This window comes from Bombus bifarius, unplaced genomic scaffold (assembly GCF_011952205.1).
Source record: "Bombus bifarius isolate JDL3187 unplaced genomic scaffold, Bbif_JDL3187 scf7180000008033, whole genome shotgun sequence".
Lineage (NCBI taxonomy): Eukaryota > Metazoa > Arthropoda > Insecta > Hymenoptera > Apidae > Bombus > Bombus bifarius.
Window position 1 is genome coordinate 614871 of NW_022884404.1, and position 12445 is coordinate 627315.

The 12445-nt window shown below is 47.8% G+C and overlaps 1 protein-coding gene across 1 annotated transcript in view; it reads right to left on the reverse strand.

Annotated features, from left to right (window-relative positions):
- The window catches only part of LOC117207515 (zwei Ig domain protein zig-8), a 316183-nt gene that overhangs the window by 125976 nt on the left and 177762 nt on the right, over positions 1 to 12445 (reverse strand). The gene's annotated exons all lie outside the window — the stretch shown is intronic.

Here is a 12445-nt window from a genome sequence, read left to right on the forward strand (position 1 = left end):
TCCCAGCTACAAAGATACCTCCCTCGACTCGATCAAATTATGCGTTCCTATAAATCCTTCACGTCGATCCAGCAAATGCTCGACGAAGACGTCTTGAAAAACTCCTGTTTGTCGGCGAATGCATTTGTGTCCCAAGTTTCGCTGGATAACTCTCGACACCTTCAAAACATCCTTCTCGATAATCTGCCGATAAGCTTGTGCGATCGACAATTCAGATTAATTGACAGTTTGAAAGTTGTTACGAAGGGAGAAGTATTAATATGTGTGACAAAGTGATACGAAGAATCGATTGCTTCATCGAGACGCAGCAAAATCAAAATGAGTTTCGTAGCCTACAAAATTCAATTCTTTTTATCGCTGTCAGCTTCGTATCGGCAAGAATAGCGAATATTTTGAAATGAAGTTATTGAGATATGTATATGTCGGGTTTACATTAGAATTAGGGTTAGGGGCGTGAAACGAATCTTCGTTGGAATTACACGTTGTCATTATGCAATAGAGAAGACATTGACTAGTGCAAATACGATTATCATAGAGCCGGACAAGTAACCGTTGTAATTAGATACTCGAGAAATTAATGACAATGATCCTAGGTTCAATAACGAATCCGCGGTCGACGGGATGATAGATGAACGTGCTCACAAAATCTAAGTCGGACGAGTAATATTCACTGGTCGTAAGGGGTTACTCTTTTCGTCGATGAGATCGCAAGAAAGAATGAATTTCCGTCCCGATGATGCCACAGAGAAAAACTATAATGGGGTGTGTCTAAGGACACGAGATCATCGGATTCGTCGAGGATAGCCTTTGTTCAGAAAGTAAAGGAAATTGGCGTTGCTGTTAATTGGTCAATCTCCATATCGGTAGAAAAAGATGCTAGCCGCCCTCGAGGGAAAGTTGCTAGTGGGAGACGCCGTTCGCTGAAAAATAGGTCTCTCCTATTTTCCTGTAGCTGGGACAAAAATTGTTTGTCTGTCTGAAGGACTTTAGTCAACTAAATCTTAAGATTTATAACGGGCCCTTAGGCTAGCTGAACATGTACTGCGGAGACGCATCGACATCTGGCAATCATCTTACTCGAAGAATAGGGTCTGCGTGTGCTGAGCCATGGGACAGAAACCGTTGGAATGTTCACTGTCGCGCGCCGCCAGAAATATTTCCTTTAAGAAGAGCTATAGAATTACTCCATTACCTTTGTTAGACAAAGCGTTCATCCCGTGACCGCGGCTACGTTAGGCGACAGACTGTCGCCTCGAACCAAAGTTCACTATCACTAATCTCGAACAATTACAATCGGATTGAATAACTACAATTGTTTAATTACAGTTATCGTAGACTCTAGATTACAATGTTGCGGGATTATCCAAAATTCTAGAAGCTCCGGTGTTCTTTCGCCTCAGACATATAATTTTGTGTGCTGGACTGGGTTAAATGCGTAGTAGAGCTACTTGTATGTGGGGAGCGCAAGGCGGCTACGGGTTCTCAGGGCGTAGGACCACGCCCTGGGAAACCCCGATGAATCTGATATTCTCCTATAACTGGGTAGTGGCTGGTGGGCGCCTTTGGCCCCCACCAGTTTGCCGATCCGGTGAGGAGAACCTCGGAAAAGTTGATGGACCCGTATCTGCCAAGACCACTCACCTCACCTTCTTGTGGGGCTCCCCGTAACCCTGCACCAGCCTTGACAGGGGTAGGGTGCGAATGAGTGAGTGGCACCAGGATGGAAACCCTTGTTGACGACCTCGGCGATTCCTTACGAATTATTATGGACAGGAAAACGAACCAAAAAATCGTTTAAGGTGCAGGGGAGGAATATCCAAGTACCGGCGCAGCCGCGGGTTGTGAAGCGGGCCCCGCTGCGTCGTCATCGAGCAAGCGTGGCCCTCCGGAGGTGGGCCGCCAGGCCCGCGGACACGCTCATGCGTCTGGCGAAGGGGACACACGAACTGGGGGGTCTCGGAGAGGGTCGGAGGGACCCGACGTTATGACCATCGGCCCGGGATCTTCGTGGGGCGGGATGCGCCGGCGGCGCGGCGGCGGCGGGGGGGGGGGGGGGAGATCCGACGACGACATGTCGTCGTGCTCTTCCTATTCGACCATTGCGGTCACGTTTCGCAAGTGGTCGTACCGCAGGATTACCGGGTCCGCAGAAAGCACCAACGGTCGCGGCGGAGGCGCGGGACGTCGCACACGGCGGGGGGAAGAAGAGGGGTGCGAGGCGCGACACCGACACCGACACCGACACCGACACCGACACCGACACCGACACCGGCGCCGACACCGACACCGGCGCCGACACCGACACCGGCGCCGACACCGACACCGGCGCCGACACCGACACCGGCGCCGACACCGACACCGGCGCCGACACCGACACCGGCGCCGACACCGGCGCCGAAGCTGCCACCGTGGCCGCCGCCGCCTCTACCATCCGCGGCGGTGCCGACGGCGGCGACGACACGCGGAGTGACGAAATGAGGATCGGACCGGTCGACAAGCAAGTGACTGTGAAGGACGCGGAACCGACCTACGATCAAGAAGTGGAGGACGTCGCATACCTGCGAAGGAGGGTGTGCTTTCTGGAGAGAGAGGTCAATCGTCTCCAAGAGACGGTGGAACGGCTGACCCAGGAATACACGGAGAGGGCAGCCAAAGATGGTAACAACGACGGTGAAGGACAAGAGGTGGGGATCACTTCTACGAGGGGGACGAAAGAAAATGCTCCCGGGGCCCCAACGGGAACGATTATGGGTCCTCCTCGCCCACCTCCCCCACACCGCTGGTCAGCGCTGTCCTGACGGGTCGGGGAATAATATACAAACTAAAAAAACGGATAAATTCGGTGGCCCAGTACCTCGAGATCCACTAGAGGATCTCAAGATCCTGTTTCTCCGTAAGTTGGAGGAGTGTTGGTGAGAAATAATGCCAGGGGGAGCGATCCCCCCGGTTATGGACGCTGGCGTCGCCGCAAGAACCGTACAAGCACCATTGCGGTCGGCGAGAGACACCTCGCGGTCGACCGTGGAGTCGTCGATTGACGAGGCAGGATTCACTACCATCATAAGAGGAGGAAGAGGGAGAGCGAGGCGACAGGACAGGAAGCTAACGGCGCAACCTCTTTCAACGGTCCATGCGCCGACCGAGGACGCAGGAATCAAGGGACAGGTATCGTTGTCTTTTACGTTGTCGACGTTGCAAACAGGGACCTTGGCGCCTGCGACGGCGACCGGCAGTGGCGGAGCAAGGCCAAGGACTTTCGCGGTAGTGGCCGCTCGGTCTCCGGTGCGCCCCCGCACGGGAAGGGAATCCATGCGAGGAGCGGGCAGCGGCGATGGATTCGGAGCTATCGGGGCAGGAAAGAGACGTAACGCTTGTGGGCGAGACGCGTGCAGGACGAGAATGTGCCGGGAATTCCCCGACCCCCACGGTGTACCGCGGTATCGCTCACCGTGAGGGACGGCTCGGGCTTCACGTACAGGGATGCGATGTCGGTGGTGAAGGGGGAAGTCAAGCTCCCCGAACTCGATATCACGGAGTTAAGACATCACGGGAGCGCTGCTGTTCGAGATCTCAGGCCAGGACGCTGGGAGCAAAGTGGGAGCAAAGTATCGCGGCCACGCTGAAGGACTTGCCCGCCAAGGTAACGTGTCGCGAAGGACGGCCGAGCTAAGAGTGACCGGACTGGAGGACTCAGCCACCCCGGAAGAGGTGGTAGCCGCCGTTGCTGAGGCCGGGGCCTGCCGTGCTGACGAGATCAACGTGGGAGTTATACGCTCCGCTCCTCGGGGCCTCGGGTCCGTGTGGCTACGCTGCCCGCTGATAGCGGTTGGGAAAATCAGCAGAGGAGGAGACGCCTGACAAGGAGGTAGGATTAACATAGGTTGGTCAGTGGTGAGGGTTTCCCCTCTGCCGGCGCGCCGACTCCAATGCTTCAGGTGCATGGAGTCAGGTCACGAGGGCCGGGACTGCACATCGACGAACGACCGGTCGGTGCGCTGCTACCAGTCCGGGGTGGAAGGAAATAACGCCAGGGACTGCTCGGTGCAATCGTAACCGCTCCCGTCGGGCTCAGGACTTAATATTCCAGAGCCTGGCGGAACGGCGGATTGGTCTGGCAGCGGTGGCAGAGCTGTACAGCATTCCCGACGCGTCCCTTCGGCTTATGAACCGGGGGTCGTCCAGCACGTGCGTGGCGTGGCGGGGCGAGTCCATAGTGGACCTCACACGGGCAAGCCCTGCCGCATCCCGCCGTGTTCCGGTTGGGAGGTGTCCCCGGAGGAGACCCTCTCGGACCACCTCTACATCTTGATGGAGGTGGTGGTTGGCGGCGTGATGGACGACTGTCCGTTGGGTGCGCGCGGGTCCATCGGCCCACAAGGGAAGAGAACAGGATTCCCGCGGTGGGCGGTGACCCACCGCGACAAGGACTTCATGGCGGCGGTGGCTATAGTCGTCGCTTGGTTGGAAGGATCCCTGACCGACGAGGGCGGGGCAGCGGGAGCGACCCGGCTAAGGCGCGACATGCACGCGATCTGCGATTCGTGTATGCCGCAGTCCGGAGCCGCGCGCCGCGCCGGCGTGGTGTACTGGTGGTCCGAGAGATCACTCGTCTTCGCGAGGCGTGCATCCGTGCTCGGCGCCGGTACACCAGATCCCGCCGTAGACGGCGGGTTGACGGAGCCACAGTGCTTCGTCTGTACGAGGCCTACCACGACTCCGATCCCTGGGGACGCCCTTACAAGATGGTGTTGAACAAACTCCGTCCATGGGCGCCTCCCTTAACGGAGAGCATGGACGCTCGGTTCCTGGAGGAGGTCGTCGGCACCCTGTTTCCGGGAGCGGCTAACAAGGACGATGGCAGCTTTACCGAAGAGGAGGAGCAGGAGCCCCAAGCGTTGAAAGAAGAACCACGTGTCACCGCGGGAAGTTGGAGCCCGAAATCGAGGGTCACCGAGGAAGAATTGGCCGGGGCTGTCGGGAGGATCGGAGCGCGGAAAGCTACGGGTCCCGACGGAGTCTCGGCTCGCCTATGGAAGGGCGTCGCCCGGGGTCTTGGCCCCGAGACTAATGTGTCTGTTCGACAGATTCCTGTCTCGGGGTGAATTCCCCGCTTCGTGGAAGGAGGGGCGGATGGTCCTGCTGCCAAAGCCGGGACGCTCTCCATACTCGCCTTCCACCTTTCGGGCGGTGTGCCTTTTGGACGAGGCAGGCAAGCTGCTGGAGAGAGTGGTTGCTGCCCGCCTGGAGTCGCATTTATCCCGGAGTGTTCCCGGACAGCACGACGGCTAGTTCGACTTCCGGAGAGGGCGGCCTACCGACGCTGTCGCCCGTGTCCGCTCCCTTGACGGGGACCTGAGCGGCGTGGTTACGTGGCGTGGTTATGTGGCGTTGGCCGTGTCGCTGGACGTGGTCAACGCTTTCAACAGCATTTCCTGGGACAGGCTATGCCGGGCCCTCGAATTTCATCGGGTACCCGCGTACCTGCGGGGTGTGGTCCGGGCGTTCCTCCGGGACCGGAGTATCGTCTACACCGTCCGGGGCGGAGGGATCACTGGTACGGCTACACACCGCGGGGCCCCGCAGGGTTCGGTGTTGGGTCTGTTGCTGTGGAACATCGCGTACGACGCGGTGTTTCGGACGCCGATGCCTTCGAACTCGGCACTGGCGTGCTACGCCGACGACACGTTGGTGTTGGTCTGGGGCATGGCATAGGGTAGAACCGTCCGCCTGGCGGAGCTGGCGGTGGCCTGCGTGGACGCCGAGATCAAGGGATTGGGACTGAGAGTATCCCCTGAGAAGTCCGAGGCAATGTGGTTTTGCCACAGGGCCGATCACAAAACGCCTCCAGCGGGTTATAGCCTGAGGTTGGAGGGGGCTGAGATCGGGGTCGGAATCAGCATGAAGTATCTGGGCCTGACCCACGACAGCCGCTGGACCTTCTGCGCTCACTTCGAACGTCTGGCATCGTCTGTACGCCGGCGTGGTGCGATCGAAGTTCCTCTACGGAGCTCCGATCTGGGCGGAGGACCTGATGACCAACTGTCGCAGTCTCCTAGCGGTCAGGAGATTGTACAAGATGGTGGCCATCAGGGTAGTGAGGAGCTTCCACACCATTTCGGTGGCAGCAGCGACGGTGCTCGCCGGGTTTCCTCCGTCCGAAGTGCAAGCCCCGAGGTGTTGCGAGATTTATCTCCTCAATCGGGGTATGTCGGGCGGGGTGGGCCCGCTGGGCGCCGACGTTAGGGTTCGGTCTCGGTGGGCTTTGCTCGACAGCGATGGCGCGCCAGCCTCGACACGAGAGCGGGTGCGCCGGGGCTAAGGGTCCTCGAGGCCGTCCTTCCAAACTGGGACGTTTGGTTGGACTGCAGCGGGCCTCCCCTGATCTACAGGGTGACGCAGGTGCTCACCGGACACGGTTGCTTCAGTGAGTATCTGCACCGAATCGGAAAAGAGGCGACCGCGCGTTTCCACCACTGCTATGCGAGCGTGGATTTGGCGCAGCACACGCTGGAGTACTGCCCGGCGTGGGCGCGGCCGCGCCGCGACCTCATCGTGGAAATCGAATGGGACCTCTCGCCGCCAACGATCCTCGAGGCGACAGAGGCCGTGGACGCGCTTCGGTGAGACGCGCTAGGTCCTCCGCGCCCTCCGGTGGGGTCCAAACTTAGGCGCTGACAGCGCAGCGCCTCGGGGCCGCAAAGCAGTCTGGTTGGGGAACCGAGGGGGGGGGGTCACACCGGTTCCCGGGCCCTTCTCGATTGCAGCCGGGACGGTCATCGTCGAGGTTTTAGTCGGTTGGAGTCCGGCACTACCACGCCGCTTTTCCCCAGAAGCGACCTGGTGTCCTTGCGGATTTTCTCCACGTTAATAAAAAAAAAAGATACTTGTATGTGGGTGTCAGTGTGTGGAGGTATGTGTGTGCGCGGCGTCTCGAAAACAAATGAATGTAAACTGTTCAGGCGGCTAACAGTCGGGTATGGAAGAAAGTGCTGAGATGCATGGAAGTGTGTATCGATAAATACCTTAGAAATTGTCCATAAAATAAATATATAACTATTCTAATATTAATTTCAAGATCCACAATTCTCAACAGAAGTATTAATTGAAATATTACATCGAATGTAAACCTATTCTCCGTCTGCAGCATATTAATAATAAGTTCATTACTCTTCTCTTCGTATTTAATTTCCATCTTTTCGTAGCTTTTTATTAAAGTTAGAAACGACCTATGTTCGCGTTGAAGAGCACGAAGCAAATGTTACACATTAATTCTTCGTTATTGTCTCTCCGTTTTTTCACCGGATTTCCGTTAGTTAAAGTCTCGTATCGACGACTTGTTACCTCACCTGGATTCGTTTCATTTCGTAGCATGATACAACGGTAATATTTGTAATTAAAGATAAATATAAGAACCGTAACGTTGTGCTTGCATGATATTGGAAGTCTCATATTGGTATCGGTCGCGTGACAGTGAAAAAAATCTCCATCGTGCAATATTGTTCGAATGGAAATACGTATGGGGAGGCGATAATAAATTGTACACATTGAAACACGTGCATTTTTATCCTGCCACCCTCTATTGATCATTGGTACTGTTTCTTTCTGTGATTTTAGTTTTTTGCCCGACTCTTGGGTAGCGTTGGGTAGCGGTTTGTTTGTTGGCTGAACTGATTTGTAGCGGGATTAATATTTGTTTAGTCCGAATTACAGGGATTTTGCGAAAATAAATACGTGTAATGGATGACCCGTCAGCCGCGTAATTATATACGTGTATAGAGCGATACACGATGCAAAAATACGTAAAATACATACAGAGTAGTTCGTAACTGGTGGATTCTACGAAAAAAAGAGCGAAAATGTAGAATAAAATTCTTTTCTATAACGTTTCATTTCTGAGAAAATCGGGTTTGAAAATTTTACAAGTATGCTTAAACTTGGCTAATTTCGTATTAAACCTAAAGTAAACAATCAGAAGGAAGTTATTATACATACGAAAAGTATAATCGAAATTGTAAAGTGACATTTTCTCGTTTAAGCCCGCAGTTTCGAAAAAAAGAAAAGTAAATTTGTAAATGCCATGCCTGTGTATCAGATCAGTTCCTAACTAAATATGTTCAAACTTTATTTCCTTGAAAATAAGGGTTTAGAGGGAAAAATATGATTTTACAATTTCGGTTTACTTTCGTATGTGTAACAATATGCTGTTAATGATTTATTCACACCTTGGCTTATTAGCCAAGTTTAAGTATATTTGACAAATTTTTTCTCAGGAACGAAGCGTCGTACAAAAAAATTTCATTTCATATTTTTCTCTTAATTCTTCTCGTAGAATCACCCTGCATCCAATTGTACCATCAGTTACGGATCATTCTGCGTAATATGTACATTATATAAAATACGGAAAATAATATCGAAAACGAGTACTCGTTGTAATATTTAGCAGGCGGAACAAATCTCTGCCCTGGTTGCATTTCTTCAGCAGTGTTCACCAAAATATGAATCTGCATAAATATTCGCGATGTATTTATATTTTTCAGTGTTCGTAAGAGATAACATCAAAAATAACATAAGCGCGCCAAATCTCGGAAATATTGGAAAAATCACGCCCCTATCATAACCAATCGGTATTACGGGCCTTGCCAAACACACAGTGCAAGACAACGTCCAGGCACGAGCGGAACCGGAAATGAGGGTCATTCTGTTCTGGACACGTTTTCATCGTCGCTAACGCGAAAATAGCAATATACACCGAAAGGAGAGGAATTTGGTGATTGTGTTTATACAATCGCAGATTGGATTCCTATCGAACCAGTACCACTGCGCCTTGATATTCGTCCATTTCACGTTAATGCTAAATTTGTGACATTTGTGGAAATCGATAATGTAATTGAAATTATAAAATCGCGAAATGTTTGTGTTCCGTGATTTTCAACGTCGACTGATTGCAGGCGTTTAATTATGCTCTGTTTCAGCTGCGGTTTATTGATTTTGCTGTTGCTTCGTCAAGTTTCATTTTTGTAACTAAATGATACATACAGCAAGTAGATATAACGCAATTCAAACATTTCAGAACTTGAAAGTTAGATAACGCGAATATTTGAGAATCGGGAGACCTTGAGATTTGGAAATTTGATACGCTGAAAATTCGAATGAACGAATATTTGACAAAGTTGAAAGCGGAGATCCTTAACGAAGATACCTTGCCTAAGGTGCGAAAGTTTGAAAATTTTGAAATATACAAGCATGGAACGCTGAAAATTTGGAAATTTAAAAATTTGGGAATCTGGAACTTTGAGGATCTTAAGATTCAAAAAGTCACAAGTCTGAAATATCGAGTATCTGATTGAACGAATACTTGGAAATTCAAAAACTTGAACCACTGAGAAACGTATCCTGCCGAAACAAACGGATCTAGCTTTGTATAGAATTTCCACAACGAAAAGCAAACCAAGAGCAGTCTTTGAATATTTAATCCAAGAGAAGGGTTCGTTGGTGTTTTCGAAAATATAATCCACAACGTCTCGGAGCGTGGAAACAAAGAGAAGTTGGTTTTATAAAATGTTTAAGATATTCCTTTAGAGTTCATACAGTCATCTCGCAGTTTGTATTCGTTCAATCATGTTCATTGCGCAAGGTGCAAATGAGAACACTCGGATATTTCAACGTTTCGAAACATAATGGTGATTATAACTGTCGTAGTGACGTGGAGAGATTCTTGGAGAAGGGATAATATTATTGTAATTTTATCGAAATGTCGATATCACAGTCGATTATACGGAGAACAATTAATATTATATATATATAATATAATATATAACATAATATAATATAATATTATATATATATATGTATATATATATATATATATAGTTGGCATGTAATTAGAGTGCGTTAACAATGGTTGGAATTACAGTTGGAAGTATTGTTACTACTAACTAAGGGTATTGATGAAATCTGACAGGAAATTTATTAGAAATGCCCATTTGTGAAACTATGTTTTATAATATATTAAATTAATTTATTGTTGCTATCATAATAGTATGATATGACACGACTGTAATTAATTTTTCATAGTATTTTTTCTTTTTGCAATAGAGCTTCTCTTACCCGATCTGATGAAATTGTGCAGAAAATGGAATTCTCCATTCTAGTATATTTTTAATTTATGAGATTTCATTTATTCGAATAGAGATTAAGATTAATCTATCGATTCTTTAAGTATTTGTGGATTCCACATTTCTTTGACTAATAAGACACATAAGTTTTTCAACATAAATTTTCAACTAAATTTCTCTTTCTTTGCTAAATTTGTTGTAGTTACGTTACTTTTGAGTGTTTTTTTAATTATAGTTAGAACGCTATTAATTTTATGCTAAACTCTTATAATCAGAATTTACAATCGATTAAAGAAAATAATACATTTATATAAACATTAATAAGATATGTACATATTTGAAACGGAAGAAGGCATCCTTTACTGGCAAATGTTATCTTCTGATGATACAACGTTCGGATATTAGGGTATTCGTATATGTATCGTATACATGTATACTAAGATATTAATTGTTTAAAAATTGGATCGGATAATTTTATATATAACTCAATGAATTATACATATATCGTGGAATGAACATTGGAAATACATTCTGTTGATCAGAAAATAGTACATCATACTTCGTCAATTTTCAAATTAAATCACGATAGTGTTGTCTAAATGAACCTAGTTTTTACAAAGATATACATTGCCTTAAGATGATGATGACGAATATTGTCTGGTCATGTACGATCTGAATTACTTCATCTCGTTACATTTTCTATGAGTTTCTTGTCTATCTTGATTAGTGAGCGAACTATACTCTTAATGTTACACCTTATGTTTCAGAACACGTATTTCTATGTATTTTATTTCGTCCGTAACAAACAAATAAATTGTAACATAAATACAGAAGGAAAGCAGGAAAGCACGAGATTCGAAACGATGGAGATTCTATTTCGAGGAAATACTTTGAAGATACATCAATAAGAAAAACTCCATCAATAATAAACGATCTCCAATATTTTTATTAATCATCTAACTGTAACGATCAAGACATGTATAAATTCCTGAAACGATACTCCATCGAGAGACGTGAAAGAGAATCCACTATTCGATAAGAATGTTGTGCAAGCGTCTAGCCAGCGCCAAATGAAAAAGTGAAATGGTTTTAAAAGACACGATTTCAAAGACTCGGTGCTTGTCGAACGAACTGCAGAATAATTTTTGTTCTTTGATCAACGTAATTCGCTTCACGCACCAGAGCTCTCCCAGGCGCGTTAACCTCGCAGAGGAGTGTAAAGCTATCTCGCAGCCTCGCGGATTATTAGCCACGTTCTTTTACGGCGTCTGTAAAATGACGTTACACCACCGTCTTTCGCCGAATCGATATCTTTTTCTTCCCTCTACTCTCTTACCTGGCAGGTGTTTCTTTCTTCGTCTTATCGGCCGACGGATACTCGATCTATATTCCGTGGAGCCGCGAAAAGGCTGTAAAGTTTGGATAAGGAAATTAATCGGCCGCTTCGACGCAACCAACTTTTTACTTTTTTCAACCGAGACTAGGAACATCCTTAATTTAATGGAATGTAAATGTGTGCACCGTGAATTTTATCGTTTGCGTTCTGGAAATTATCAGCGTTTGGTTATCGAAATTAATCGATTACCTTTTAAGAAAGATAGCTGTGGCTCCTTTGCTGCGAATTGAGGTAGTCGAAGCTTTCTTTATGGTGGATATCTTTTAACCCATTTAACTTTCTCTGATCTATACAGCAAGGTCTGGAATAATTAAATCGTACGTTTTCTTATTGTACCTTAGATTGTATAGCCGAAATATAAAATTCAAATTAATGTTAAAATCCAAATTACATGTTACTTTATCCCAGGCATCGTTTAAAATAGAAAATCACTTTGAAGAATTATTTCCTTTTGTGGAGATACGGCAAGAAAAAAAAAAGATTGTAATGTCGCTACCATCGAGGATGAGATATTTTATGCGAGTTCAATTTCAAATTGGCACAACGTTTCCCCGTTTAATCACCATAAGTGATATCTACCATAAAGCTGTCCATTATTATGCTTATTCATGGGATTTGTCGCTACTACCATTTCCCGTTTCCTTTTGTCTCTTCTTTTTACCCCTTGACGGTGGCACGAATAACTTCTCCGATCCCTCAACTCTTGGAGCTTTTCCAATTATCGGTCGAATCATTCGAATCGCGCATTTGCATTCAGTCCACTCTTTTCAGAACTTGTTTCAATGCTAATACGTCATCATTTACCTTCCCTTATGTATTTAATTCGTACAAGGTATTTTCAGAGATATATAACCGATCGCTATTGATTTTTGCGTTCATAGGGAACACGATGTTTTCATAGTTTTTCGTTGGCTCGCGAAACTTTTATTTTAAC